Below are 14,621 nucleotides of genomic sequence, written 5' to 3' on the forward strand. Positions count from 1 at the left end.
TTATTAATGTATAAATCGAGATGATGTTTGGTTATTAATGTATCAACTGAGATGATGTTTGGTTATTAATGTATAAACTGAGATGATGTTTGGTTATTAATGTATAAACTGAGATGATGTTTGGTTATTAATGTATAAACTGAGATGATGTTTGGTTATTAATGTATAAATTGAGATGATGTTTGGTTATTAATGTATAAACTGAGATGATGTTTGGTTATTAATGTATAAACTGAGATGATGTTTGGTTATTAATGTATAAATTGAGATGATGTTTGGTTATTAATGTATAAACTGAGATGATGTTTGGTTATTAATGTATAAATTGAGATGATGTTTGGTTATTAATGTATAAATTGAGATGATGTTTGGATATTAATGTATAAACGAGATGATGTTGGTTATTAATGTATAAAACCGAGAGATGTTTGGTTATTAAATGTAATGAACTGAGATGATGTTTGGTTATTAATGTATATATTGAGATGATGTTTGGTTATTAATGTATAAATTGAGATGGTTTTTTGGTTATTAATGTATAAATTAAGATGATGTTTGGTTATTAATGGATAAACCGAGATGATGTTTGGTTATCAATGTATAAACTGAGATGATGTTTGGTTATTAATGTATACATTAAGATGATGTTTGGTTATAAGTAAATAACCCGAGAGGATGTTTGGTTATTAATGTATGAACTGAGATGATGTTTGGTTATTAAGTATAAACTGAGATGATGTTTGGTTATGAATGTATAAATTAAGATGAGGTTTGGTTATTAATGTATAAACTGAGAATGATGTTTGGTTATTAATGTGTAAAACCGAGAGGATGTTTGGTTATTACTGTATGAACTGAGATGAGGTTTGGATATTAATGTTATAACTGAGATGATGTTTGGTTATTAATGTATACACTGAGATGATGTTTGGTTATTAATGTATAAACGAGATGATGTTTGGTTATTAATGTATAAACTGAGATGATGTTGGTTATTAATGTATAAACTGAGATGATGTTTGGTATTAATGTATAACTGAGATGATGTTTGGTTATTAATGTATAAACTGAGATTGATGTTTGGTATTAATGTATAACCTGAGATGATGTTTGGTTATTAATGTATAAACTGAGATGATGTTTGGTATATTAATGTATAAACTGAGATGATGTTTGGTTATTAATGTATAAACTGAGATGATGTTTTTGGTTATAATGTGTAAACCGAGATGATGTTTGGTTATTAATGTATAAACTGAGATGATGTTTGGTTATTAATGTATAAACTTGAGATGATGTTTGGTTATTAATGTATAAGACTTGAGATGATGTTTGGTTATTAATGTATATTGAGATGATGTTTGGTTATTAATGTATGAACTGAGATGATGTTTGGTTATTAATGTATAAACTGAGATGATGTTTGGTTATTAATGTATAAATTGAGATGATGTTTGGTTATTAATGTATAAACTGAGATGATGTTTGGTTATTAATGTATAAACTGAGATGATGTTTGGTTATTAATGTATGAACTGAGATGATGTTTGGTTATTAATGTATAAATTGAGATGATGTTTGGTTATTAATGTATAAACTGAGATGATGTTTGGTTATTAATGTATAAACTGAGATGATGTTTGGTTATTAATGTATAAACTGAGATGATGTTTGGTTATTAATGTATAAATTGAGATGATGTTTGGTTATTAATGTATAAACTGAGATGATGTTTGGTTATTAATGTATAAACTTGAGATGATGTTTGGTTATTAATGTATAACTGAGATGATGTTTGGTTATTAATGTATAAACTGAGATGATGTTTGGTTATTAATGTATAAACTGAGATGATGTTTGGTTATTAATGTATAAACTGAGATGATGTTTGGTTATTAATGTATAAACTGAGATGATGTTTGGTTATTAATGTATAAATGAGATGATGTTTGGTTATTAATGTATAAATGAGATGATGTTTGGTTATTAATGTATAAACTGAGATGATGTTTGGTTATTAATGTATAAACTGAGATGATGTTTGGTTATTAATGTATAAACTGAGATGATGTTTGGTTATTAATGTATAAACTGAGATGATGTTTGGTTATTAATGTATAAACTGAGATGATGTTTGGTTATTAATGTATAAACTGAGATGATGTTTGGTTATTAATGTATAACTGAGATGATGTTTGGTTATTAATGTATAAACTGAGATGATGTTTGGTTATTAATGTATAAACTGAGATGATGTTTGGTTATTAATGTATAAACTGAGATGATGTTTGGTTATTAATGTATAAACTGAGATGATGTTTGGTTATTAATGTATAAACTGAGATGATGTTTGGTTATTAATGTATAAACTGAGATGATGTTTGGTTATTAATGTATAAACTGAGATGATGTTTGGTTATTAATGTATCAACTGAGATGATGTTTGGTTATTAATGTATAAACCGAGATGATGTTTGGTTATTAATGTATATAACTGAGATGATGTTTGCGTTTATTAATGTATCAACTGAGATGATGTTTGGTTATTAATGTATAAACTTGAGATGATGTTGGTTATTAATGTATAAACTGAGATGATGTTTGGTTATTAATGTATAAACTGAGATGATGTTTGGTTATTAATGTATAAACTGAGATGATGTTTGGTTATTAATGTATAACTGAGATGATGTTGGTTATTAATGTATTAAACTGAGATGATGTTTGGTTATTAATGTATAAATGAGATGATGTTTGGTTATTATGTATAAACTGAGATGATGTTTGGTTATTAATGTATAAACTGAGATGATGTTTGGTTATTAATGTATAAACTGAGATGATGTTTGGTTATTAATGTATAAACTGAGATGATGTTTGGTTATTAATGTATAAACTGAGATGATGTTTGGTTATTAATGTATACATTGAGATGATGTTTTGGTTATTAATGTATAAGACTGAGATGATGTTTGGTTATTAATGTATAACATTGAGATGATGTTTGGTATTAATGTATAATTAGATGATGTTTGGTATTATATAGATTGAGATGATGTTTGGTTATTAATGTATAAACTGAGATGATGTTTGGTTATCAATGTATAAATTGAGATGATGTTTGGTTATTAATGTACAAACTGAGATGATGTTTGGTTATCAATGTATAAATTGAGATGATGTTTGGTTATTAATGTATACATTAAGATGATGTTTGGTTATTAATGTATAAATTGAGATGATGTTTGGATAGTAATGTATAAACTGAGATGATGTTTGGTTATTAATGTATAAACCGAGAGGATGTTTGGTTATTAATGTATGAACTGAGATGATGTTTGGTTATTAATGTATAAACTGAGATGATGTTTGGTTATTAATGTATAAATTAAGATGATGTTTGGTTATTAATGTATAAATTAAGATGATGTTTGGTTATTAATGTATAAACCGAGATGATGTTTGGTTATCAATGTATAAACTGAGATGATGTTTGGTTATTAATGTATACATTAAGATGATGTTTGGTTATTAATGTATAAACCGAGAGGATGTTTGGTTATTAATGTATGAACTGAGATGATGTTTGGTTATTAATGTATAAACTGAGATGATGTTTGGTTATTAATGTATAAATTAAGATGATGTTTGGTTATTAATGTATAAACCGAGAGGATGTTTGGTTATTAATGTATGAACTGAGATGATGTTTGGTTATTAATGTATAAACTGAGATGATGTTTGGTTATTAATGTATAAATGAAGATGATGTTTGGTTATTAATGTATAAATCGAGATGATGTTTGGTTATTAATGTATCAACTGAGATGATGTTTGGTTATTAATGTATAAACCGAGATGATGTTTGGTTATTAATGTATACATTGAGATGATGTTTGGTTATTAATGTATAAATTGAGATGATGTTTGGATATTAATGTATAGATTGAGATGATGTTTGGTTATTAATGTATAAACTGAGATGATGTTTGGTTATCAATGTATAAATTGAGATGATGTTTGGATATTAATGTATAAACTGAGATGATGTTTGGTTATCAATGTATAAATTGAGATGATGTTTGGTTATTAATGTATACATTAAGATGATGTTTGGTTATTAATGTATAAATTGAGATGATGTTTGGATATTAATGTATAAACTGAGATGATGTTTGGTTATTAATGTATAAACCGAGAGGATGTTTGGTTATTAATGTATGAACTGAGATGATGTTTGGTTATTAATGTATAAACTGAGATGATGTTTGGTTATTAATGTATAAATTAAGATGATGTTTGGTTATTAATGTATAAATTAAGATGATGTTTGGTTATTAATGTATAAACCGAGATGATGTTTGGTTATCAATGTATAAACTGAGATGATGTTTGGTTATTAATGTATACATTAAGATGATGTTTGGTTATTAATGTATCAACTGAGATGATGTTTGGTTATTAATTGATATATTGAAATGATGTTTGGTTATTAATGTATAAATTGAGATGATGTTTGGTTATTAATGTATAAACTGAGATGATGTTTGGTTATTAATGTATAAACTGAGATGATGTTTGGTTATTAATGTATAAATTGAGATGATGTTTGGTTATTAATATATAAACTGAGATGATGTTTGGTTATTAATGTATAAACTGAGATGATGTTTGGTTATTAATGTAAAACTGAGATGTTGTTTGGTTATTAATGTATAAACTGATATGATGTTTGGTCATTAATGTATAAACTGAGATGATGTTTGGTTATTAATGTATGAACTGAGATGATGTTTGGTTATTAATGTATGAACTGAGATGATGTTTGGTTATTGATGTATGAACTGAGATGATGTTTGGTTATTAATGTATAAACTGAGATGATGTTTGGTTATTAATGTATAAATTGAGATGATGCTTGGTTATTAATGTATAGATTGAGATGATGTTTGGTTATTAATGTATAAATTGAGATGGTGTTTGGTTATTAATGTATAAACTGAGATGATGTTTGGTTATTAATGTACCGTATAGCGGGAAATTTTAGCCGTCATAAAATTTGGCGATTTGGTCATGAAAACTGAAAGTTAAATTTTGGCGGGTTAAAATTTAGCGATTTCCCTTAAATCTAGGATTTTAATTTGGCGTTGAGCATATACATTACCTACCGGTATATATAGATAATTATGTTATGTCCATACATCCTATCCATGTTGATTAAGTGTGTTGTGTATTATCAATCCTCTGTCTCGAAACCGGAAACTATTACCAAAAACAATTAAGACGAACACATACAGAGTGTACATGTAGATTTGTCAAATTAGTGTTTATATGAGTATGTGTACAAGCAACAGACAAAGAGAATTTAATCAACCGTGTGATATTGCAGTGGTCATCTATTTTATTATGTGTATATGTACAGGTAAGTTAAACAATGAGTCTACAGGTAAAGTGTTAACATCAGTTCACTGAATGGTTGGGTAGATGGCTTTGTTTTCACAAAAAATCAATTATGATGGTGATAAATGTCATACTTGTATTGCTATACATGTATCGTGAGTAGTTGTTCACTAACTATTCGTATTACATGTACCTATTGGCATTTTGGCCGAAAGTTGCCAGGCAGCAACCAATGTTACGCACCAGTCGTTACTCTCGGAAATTATCAAAGGTAAATGGCAGTCGGAACAGAAACTATTGGCGAAATTGAAATTTTCGCGTCTTTTTAATTGGCGGTGTTAAAATTTGATGGGTTAAATTTTGGCGATCTATATACGGACCCGCCAAATCGCCAAATTAAAGCCCCGCTAACATTTCCCGCTATACGGTATTTATTCCGTCCTCATATGACTGGTTGTGCGAGGACGTTAAACCCCTGATACAAACATTTATTTGTATACTGATACTTTACAGTTGTATATCTATGAAGAAAATATTCTAAAGGTTTACAATGCTTGCTTTTTTGTTTTGCATTGTTTTACGTCCTACCAACAGTTTTGGTCACTTAAGGATACCTTTTCTGTGTTGGTTCACGTATAATGGAATGCTATATTTTTAGCACTATTTAGCTCTTTAGTCAGGTACGAATTTTAAGATACCAGAGTGGTGCAGAATGCAGATCGTTGACCATAAATACATGAAATTTCTATTACAAAAGGGGGTCTTAAAGCTGACGGGAAATCGTGATTAGAAAAAAAAAAGAAAAAAAAAAAAAGAATGAAGCGACGTTGTCTATGAATGATGCCTTAAAACAGTTCAAAAGTAGGTAGTTTGCAATTGGCTACTGAATACTAAGATCAAACTACACTTTAATACATGGTATAAATAAACAGAAATGCAAAGAAGATGTTACAATCGAATGCGGATAGGAAACACAACAAAGAAAATAATCCCACAACAGACCATATTTGCATATTAACTATTCTAAGCGAACACACAATCAAATTTAGGTATCCCATTCCAACTACATGTTCTATTAAAATTCTTAGGAAGAGTAATCATCGGTTCAAAACAAACACACACACATGCCTCACGTTAAAAACAATCTAATATAATATACACGTATTAAGTTGTTTTTGTTATGGCTTTGTGTAATTTCTTTTGCTTTAGATTTGGACGTTTATGAACGTTCATTTATATTTCTTCACATTTCTTGACACTTGGACTCTTGTATCAATGAAGAAACACAAAAGGACGAAACAACTGTATGGCAGATTTTTATGTTACCATCACAGACGAGACCTAGAAAGGTGGGACAGCTGTGTGACGTAATTCTTTATCGCCATCACTGATGAGACCTAGAAGGACGAAACAGCTGTATGATGTAATTTTACGTGGAAGCAGAAGACGCCTATTCAACAGGAGCACATGGTCTGATTTTCCGTGTATGTTTTCAATGGTCTCCATGCAAATCTATATTTTTTGTTCATATTTTGTTCCTTTTTATCGATTTTGAATTAGAATTACGATTTTGTTATTATATCAGTATTCTCTTCCTATTCCCTTGGGTGTAGGAAAATTATAAAAAAGTTAAATTATAAATATTTTAAAACAACATTCTCTTATGTGATTATCCAAAACTTTCAAGGGAAAAAACAGTGTTGTAATCACACTTTTAGTCTTATGAAATGGGGTAAATTATATCTATTCCTTTCGCATTGTTAACCACGCTATTTAAAGTGTATATTTGTTCTACATAAAATTATTATATATTCATTAAGAGCAACATTCATATGTGTGTTGTATCCAAAGTGTTTAAAGATAAATAAAGAATATTGTATTGCCATGCGTTAAAGAGAACGTTGCAGTGCAGCGTAATTGTTTAAGGCTAGACGAGTTGTCTTCCTTTGTAAACGTATTGCGTCCCACATGTTTCCTGCGTTAAACTTGTGAAATGATGCATTTTATTAATTATTTGACAAGCGCTGTACCGATTACTTCATAATAATACTGTATATAGAGGATATGCAACAGTATCCTCAGTAAAAGCAAATATATTTTCCGAATTGGGCTAATATTTTGATATTTTCGCACGAGTGAAAAATCTCAAAATATTAGCCCCATTCGTGAAATATATTTGGTATTACTGAAGATACTGTTAGATATTCTGTTTATTATATTTTATAGCAAAACATACAAGGTCACCTCTTATTTTCCTCATTATCGTCTGTAAGCAGCGTTTTGATTGGTCAAATCAGACAAATATCAGAAAAAATGAGACAAATATGACTTATAGAATGAATATTTTTCGATTTTTCACTGGTAAAAATGTAATAAATAAAGCTACTACATCGCCGACATCTTATACAATGATTATCAAAAAATTGAACGTATTTAATAAATATAAATAAATAAAACAAAGTTGATAACCGTATGCTGTACAAAATACAGAGGCAGAACAGGAGAGAATTTCCCCGATATACAATCAAACTTTATTCACTTTAAATTAAAAGATAAAGTATGAAGCTAAAAATCCCGAAGGGTGACAATAGCGTTAATGTCATATGCAACTATTGGTTATGTATAAAGATTAAAAAAAATCTATTGTATCATGAAACTGACCTTGTGTCGGAGATGAAGCATGAAGAGTGCACGTCAATGGTAAGTCCTTCCATTAGGGATCTTATTGGTATGAACTAAAGTTTCTAATTATTGAAATGTTAAGAGCCCAAAATTGTGCATTATCCTGTTCATCTGATATAAAATTATGATCATGTTCGGTATCGCAGTAATCAAAATTGTACAGGAATGGAAGGAATGATAAAATATTTGCTCTAAAACTATCGTACAAATCTGTCAGATAATGAAAGTAAAATCAACAATTGTGAGAAGGAAGAAGAAATAAATTTGGTACAGTAACGTAATATGTTGAAATTAAGTGATTACATTCTTTGCTTCATAAAGTATTTTATCAAATATTGTTTGTCAAAGTAACGTATCTATCTATACGATAATTGCACTTACCGTTTTAGAGAGGATTTATATGCAGTGAATATGTTTATAAAGGTAAGGCAGGAAGATTGGTGTAAACTCTTTGCTCCATTGGAATCCCACTGGACACAAAAATGGTACAAAACGTGAATGTATATCATATACATCAATCTTAAAACTTGATAGAATCATTAATCGTTTCCATTCGGATTGACGATTTACACAAAGGCCAAATTTACAATATTTCTATGAAATGAATCTTTTTAAGGCGAAATAAACTGTCTATTAATGTCAACTAAATACAAACAATTCACAAGCAAAATCGTGGTAATGTTACACATGTACTTATGTTCATTAAGATTACCTCTGCTTAACGATCAGCATTTTGAATGTGAAGTGACTGGTGTGCCCATTGTCAGTTTAAGGTGACCGGAAGTAATGTCTTGGTGGGTGTCCTCAGCAGTATGCTTCAGTAAGGTAAGTCTTTGAAGTCGGCATCAGTTTCACGCTATCACAAGGAGACAAACACGAACATACCACAGCCTCCACAAAAACACATACACTCACCACACGCATTCATCTCGCACACAGAGGAAGCCGGCCTTAGATGGTCATACTAAACCAAACTAATAAGATTACTCACGAACTTTTTCTCTCTTCTTTTAAGCCCATGAAAGTTTTTTAAGGCTGTACGATGCATTTTATGGATTTTGCAAATGTTGTGCTTTATAACAAGAAACGTTCGTCCTGTATGAACTTGTTTTCATTGTTAGTTTAAACAATACTTTTTTCGAATACACACTACATCACAATACAATTAATTCTTTCAGTAGGAATGGAAAAAAAAACTATATGATCATATTAATTCCTCAGCTATGGAATCACAAATATAAATATAACGAATATTACCGTATATTTTATCATAAAAAATATTTTTTGTATGTATTAATGTTATATTAGTGTTATACCACGAAGGTTTGTATCCACAAATATAATTTGATACCTACAAACCACAAAAGAAAATACACGTATAGTTCATGTTATACTGTATCTATTACAGAATCATGTTAAAGCTGTTAAATCTTCCCATTGTGTAATTTTGCAAAACTCCGTCCGATGTGGAACTTTGCGGTATAATACGGATTATACAATAGACACACACGGTATTAGCACCTTTCAATACATGATGTAGACATAGTATATCAATAAGTGTCTATAAATAGAAGCTAATAGAGTAAATAACATATTTTCTGGAACAATGGACTCCGTACAAAAAAACTGTATAGGAGTTTATTTTGTGGTAAGTGTTGAATTAAAAAAAGACAATGGGAGGCATAGGCCTGGAAAGTAATAGATGAAGAAAAGCTGGAAACACCTGCAAAATTAAACTCTTTTCGCTGCTTCAAGCTTTTCCCCATATATTTCATACGTTAACCAATGCTTATACTAATGTTTTGTAAAGATTTCATGTCTTTCGAGATATGCTGATTTTCAAGGTGCATCAAGCCAAATACAGCGGGTAAAATACTAGCTTAAGAATTTATTCCACATATCGGTAGAAAATTTGGGTTAAATCTATCATTTTCATCAAAATCAGAAATATATGAAAAAGGGTAACATCAGCTAAAAAAACATTTATAAAACATTAATGTATATTCATTGCTTGTCAGAAAAAAAGTTCTATTTGCCTGGTAAGCCACATCGGCTCAAATAAGTTTTTGTAGTGCTTGTCAATAATGATGTAGCATATTTCTACTCAATGCTGTAAAAGTACTTATTTTGTCGCGATCAAATTTTTAGCGCATAACCAAATTTTAACAGAATGGTGTAGTGATTGATTGTCGCACCAACATTATTTTCTACATAAATAGTATGGAGAAAGTGTTATTGGCGCAAATACCGCTTAAATAAGTTTACCGCTAAAACATCAACGTTTTTGTACGTCTATAGTATATAACAGCTGAGCACAAAGACAGAGGTGCTCACTGAAGTTACACAGAAGAGCAAAGTTAACCTGTAGACTGTACCGGGCAGACCAGACTGGTTTGGTAAATGTATGTCTTGTTAGCCTTACTTATGATTGTTAAAAAGTCAATACCTGAAGTCGTCCTAAAAATACTGGATATTTCTTTGGGCTCAATTTTTCAACGCACATGATCTGTGAAATGTCTTCACAAAAACATCGAATTGTCTTGTAAAAACGCCTCTGTGATCATTTCACAGACCATTAATTTCTATTATATTTGCAAACAAGAGTTCTTTCCCCTTTACCAAATACGTATTGTAAACATATTTTTATCAAACGCATGACATGTATATGGCGTCCAGCAAGGGGCCAGTGTCATCAATATTCTTTAAATCCCTGCAGTTAAAAGTTTCAATAAGAAAGCATTACAGTATTTAAGGAAGGTTTCTCAGCTAAGATTTCCCCGTTAGATTCTGTGATAATTTGATTTATTTACCTTCCTATAGAAAATGTTAGGCAAAGGACTTAAGAAAAGAGACTTTAAGGAATCCTTTTGAAGTATATATACTATGTAAATTATAATGAATTAATTAAAACAATGATACAAAAGCACCTAAACAACAGATGAGATATCATGAAACCAGGCAAAACCATAGACGCAAGCAGTCGCCATTAAAATCAATACGAAACTAGGCCGTTATCATAATGGAAACGGCATAATTATGAATCGAGTACCTAGTTGGGTACATTAAACCTGTTAAACATACATATTTGATGCTATGAGTTCTAGAAATGGGACAGATTTACAACATTATGGCCATATAGGACTGGGAGAGTAGCAGGTTGATGAAGACCATGTCATAGTTTTATGGTAATATCACTGGGAAATATGTTATAACCTTGTGCGATATCAAGTCAGGCGTGTTCGATGATTGTTGATAACCTTATAGCTCTATTGACACAACACAAGTTCTCGTTTGACCCAGATTTGACCCTGATTTGACCTACATTTGTATGCCGTGTGCTGTCCTCCACCTACAAAACCTAGCACGTCCTTAAATGACCCTGGCTGTTAATAGGACGTTAAACAAATACAAACCAAAAGTATATACATAATTATCATATAACTACATAATAACTAAAATACTTACGAAACAGCAATTCACTTCCGCAGATAAGCCAGTTCCCCTTTCATTTTTATTTGAATGAACACATCTTAGATATTTGCTTATCAACATGTATCATAAAATATCTCCTAAACATTTCCAATGATTAATCAATCAATTAAAATTATCTCTTTAACTGTTTATGAATAACAATGGATCTTTAAAACACTTTTGCATTCCTATACTTAATAGCTTATTTTTCAAATTACCATTAGATAAGTATTATCATATCTTTCTCTCTAATAGTTGACACTTGGTTTTCACCTTGACGGCCGGGGTTCGATTCCCCGATCGGACGTGGAAATGTGTGGAGTCACATACCACATCACATGGGATTCCCTTAGCACTACGCTTTCCTTCCACAGTAAGACCCGTCGCGCACTTCCATCCAGGCCAACGAGTGTGATTATTATAAGTTGATATACTTTGTTTCGCAATTATTGGAAAACATATAAAGTTTACATTATTTATTTCCCTTCTTGAACAGTTAATCAGTGTCGTTCTTGGATATTCTATGAAGTCATGCATGTCGTTAATAGTTTATAGAAGGATCTAGATCTCCATTGAAAATCAATAGACTCGTAAATGGCCTATTACCGCAGCTTCCTAGTGGCTTTCGCTGACTCTACCTGAGACTCTACCTGACAATGCGGAGATGAAAGGTATATGTGATGACATGCCTGGAGAATGGTAAATAGAATTGGGAATTACGGAAATGTACCTAATACCCATAAAGGGCAAGGCATGTCACGTTCGGCTGTTCATGTATCACGTACGCTGTGACAAAAATAACGAACGAAAGCAAAGATGATGACATTTTGACCTTGAGTGTATGACATGACACTATAAATGTGAAGGATTAAGAATTAGAAGTATTCCAATATGACTAAAGATGCAAACAACATTGCTAAACAAAGACTTATAAGCATGTTAATATTACCATGGATACATATAACATTGAAGTCTGAAGAAGAATGACCACTGGTATTGATATCATTAATGTATGAAGAAGTAAGACCGAGGATATTGACAGCTTTGAAGTATGAAGAAATATGACAAAGAATATTGGCATCATTGAAGTATGAAGAAGTATGACAAAGAATATTGGCATCATTAAAGTATGAAGACGTATGACAAAGAATATTGGCATCATTGAAGTATGAAGAAGTATGACAAAGAATATTGGCATCATTAATGTATGAAGAAGTATGACAAAGAATATTGACAGCATTGAAGTATGAAGAAGTATGACAAAGAATATTGGCATCATTGAAGTATGAAGAAGTATGACAAAGAATATTGGCATCATTGAAGTATGAAGAAGTAAGACCGAGAATATCGGCAGCATTAAAGTATAAAGAAGAATGGCCATTCCAACACGACCGAGGATTTCGGAAACATTGAAGTGTGATTATTCCCAAATGACCTAGGATACCTGATGACTAAGTGATGACATTGAAATCGATGAATCGTACTATGATATCCCAGGCATTGTACTTTTCCTACTATTGGTAGTCCCAGGCCTTGTATTACTTCTACAATGCTGACGACATTGTGATTTAAGATATCCATGTCGCCTGTTCTTTGTGTCAAACATTATATATATAAGATAAGGATTACACTGGGAACATTTTTCTGAAGAGCCTTGATACAGGAAGTGTCGTATCGTAAGTATAATTACGTTACTTGATAACGATTAAACTTATTTGTTCTGAGTTTTCTGAATGGCACAGTATTTAAAATTAAAACAATTTATTATTTTCTATTCATCTATACTAACTCCAGCATATAATAGAGATTCATGGTTGCCGTCTCTTTTCCTATTCCAGTACGATGTTATGAATGGTCTGATTGGTAACATTATCATATTGTAATTATCGACCAGAGGAACAATTAAGTTATTGAAACTCAGAGTGTTTGTGGTTCTCGAATTGTTAGTCTCAATATGGCTATAGAGTGTATTTATTTAGCACCAATCGCGAAACAGATTATATCGTTTTATATCAACCACTCTTGCTTGCCCAGATGGAAGCGTAAGAGGGGTTCTACTGGGGGAATACCCGGAGTAAACCCAGGCAGGCGACCCCATACCTTCGATCAAGCTATGTCAGTAGTCTGGTAGAATGAACAGCCGATAAATGAACGATCGGTACATTTCCGAAATGTCTAAAAACCTACATAAATGAGTTACACTTTTTGTAAAATGGAAGAAAAAAAAAAAAAAAAAAAAAAAAAAATCAATGTTTAAGAGGATCGCATACATATACTGTTTGAGTGATTTGAAATTAATTTTGATATGCATTTCATTCCATTTGACATTGATAAGAAAATAATTAATTATTTTTTAAGTAATCGAAATTAATGACCATTTTATTTTACGGGCTGACTGGCCAATATTTAGACCATTTTTAATGAATTTGGTATGTTGGTGACTTTTACATCACAAGCGTCATCAAAAGTTCAATTTTCGGATTGAATACAAGCACAGCCGTTCTTGGTGAAATTTGAAATATCATCAGATGATACATCTTAGGCAGTATAACACTTTAAAGCAACTATATCTGCAGATTTCATACTCATTGAGCGGCTATATCTGTTGATTTCACACTCATTAAAGCGACTATATCTGCAGATTTCATACTCATTAAAGCGAATATATCTGTTGATTTCACACTCATTAAAACGACTATATCTGTAGATTTCATACTCATTAAAGCGACTATAACTGTAGATTTCACACTCATTAAAGCGACTATTTTGTAGATTTCATACTCATTAAAGCGACTATAACTGTTGATTTCACACTCATTAAAGCGACTATATCTGCAGATTTCATACTCATTAAAGCGACTATATCTGTTGATTTCACACTCATTAAAGCGACTATATCTGCAGATTTCATACTCATTAAAGCGAATATATCTGTTGATTTCACACTCATTAAAACGACTATATCTGTAGATTTCATACTCATTAAAGCGACTATAACTGTAGATTTCACACTCATTAAAGCGACTATTTTGTAGATTTCATACTCATTAAAGCGACTATAACTGTAG

The sequence above is a fragment of the Pecten maximus genome, chromosome 17, assembly GCF_902652985.1.
Source record: "Pecten maximus chromosome 17, xPecMax1.1, whole genome shotgun sequence".
NCBI classification, from domain to species: Eukaryota; Metazoa; Mollusca; class Bivalvia; order Pectinida; family Pectinidae; genus Pecten; species Pecten maximus.